We start from the raw sequence: 1,914 nt of genomic DNA on the forward strand, positions 1-1,914 counted from the left end.
ACTATAATTTACCTTTTAAATGTATTTTGGGGATCCCATGTATGAGGTAATCCTTTTGATGAAATGATGGTACCTTTGACCAATTTTTTTAACCCTAAATCGATTTCGTTACACGGTTATAGCCAAATGACTCATTTAGCGAGTTTAAAAATATTTAAAATACATAGTGTAACGATCCCTAAGTAGTAGGGCGTTACAACTTGGTATCAGATTGTGCCAAGTTTAAGGGTTCCCGAAGATAAGCTGGGAATGTACACTCGTCACTAAAGACAAGCTCCAGTCAGGGTATGGTGACTATTTAGGTGGTTATGTGTTTAACTGCTTAAGTAAGATATAAATTATAATGCCCTGGATAGCCAAGACCGCTACACTGTGTATTTATAAAGGTTCAGGACTTTCTAATCAAGTCATTTAGTTAAAAACGTGTCACTGAAATCATTAATGAACTAGGGTTAAAAGGTTTTGGTAAAAAAAAGACACATTTCATATAATTAAACATTTTGTACAAGGGATCCCAAAAGAAACAGTGTTTGAAAGTCAGTTTACAAAATTTCCAGAGTACAAACAACCACTAGCCACTCTAAGGGAAAAATAGACATTTGTGGTCCTCCTGTTCCTGTCTCCCCTCAACCGTGGCGGTCGAGCAGCTGATCATGTACATCCTGCCTTCAAAGCTCTCCGATTCAGGGCCGATCAAGCTTGCCCTTGCCTTTACCTACACCACGTAGCACCCGTGAGCCAAGGCCCAGCAAGAAAATAGAACGTTATAGTACAAACAATGATAACAATTGAATAGTCTTTAGAGCATTTTCACATACTTAGCATACCACATTAATCACATAGTCCACAGACATAACCAGAGAATCAACAAACCAACACTTAGCTATTCAGCACGACAAATCCATCAATCTATAATAATAATCAAATTACATGATAACTAGGGTCGACACCCTTAGGTCGCACCCTCTGTTTACCCCACCGACTCCGGTCCATTTAAATCGAGCTCAGTGCATAATAAGCTGCCCTCAGCTACCAGTGGTTGAGTCGCACCCTTTGCGCCAATGTAAACTCCGACACTCTTAGCCCGTTTGTTTATTATTCACATGGCATAATACCATCCTTTGTAAAGCATACAAAATAGGGAACCCTTAGTCCTGTTATAGATCCACAACCGGGTGCAGTTTTCTTACCTTTAATTTCCAAGTATACTGATTACAAGAGATGCCTCTTGAGCACGATCTGTTTCCTGAGCCCTAGCTTAGTACTTAGTCACAACCAAGATAAAGGATACCATTAATAATTGTAAAAAGGCTTCCAGATAAGGTTCTAGTGTCCGGAACATCAAATTTCACCAAACACGGTAGTAGAATCGATCCAGAGTACCCTAGGTTAAATTCCCATGCTTAAAATCCCAAAAGCAAAAATTTCCTTAAGGGCCTCGGCTCAAGCCCCCTATGCCGCGGCATGGCCCCAACCAGAGACTCAGCCTCGCCCAGAAACTGACACGGGTCATGGCCCTACATGCCCCATGCTGCGGCCCGCCCTCCATCTCATGCACTCATCAGCTTCAGAGGGCCGCGACACACCAAGGACTATGCCGCGACCCGCTCCCTTTGAACACAAAAAAAACCACAATTTTTAACACTCAAAACCATCCAAAACCATCCCAATTTCACAACTAAATTATCACAAAACTTCTAACACGTTTCCATCAACACAATCCAGCAAAAACTTAGCCCAGAAACTCATCGAAATCCCACTTTAATCTCTGAAGCCCAAAATCTTAAAAACATCAAAACCAGTCAATAAAACACTAAGATTTTGACATTAGATCATAAATTCAAGCTTTACTTCACTGATGAACAAATTCTCTAAGAAATTTATGAGCTAACTCCCAAGTTCCAAGCCTCAATT

This window comes from Humulus lupulus, chromosome 2, assembly GCF_963169125.1.
Source record: "Humulus lupulus chromosome 2, drHumLupu1.1, whole genome shotgun sequence".
Taxonomy (NCBI): Eukaryota; Viridiplantae; Streptophyta; class Magnoliopsida; order Rosales; family Cannabaceae; genus Humulus; species Humulus lupulus.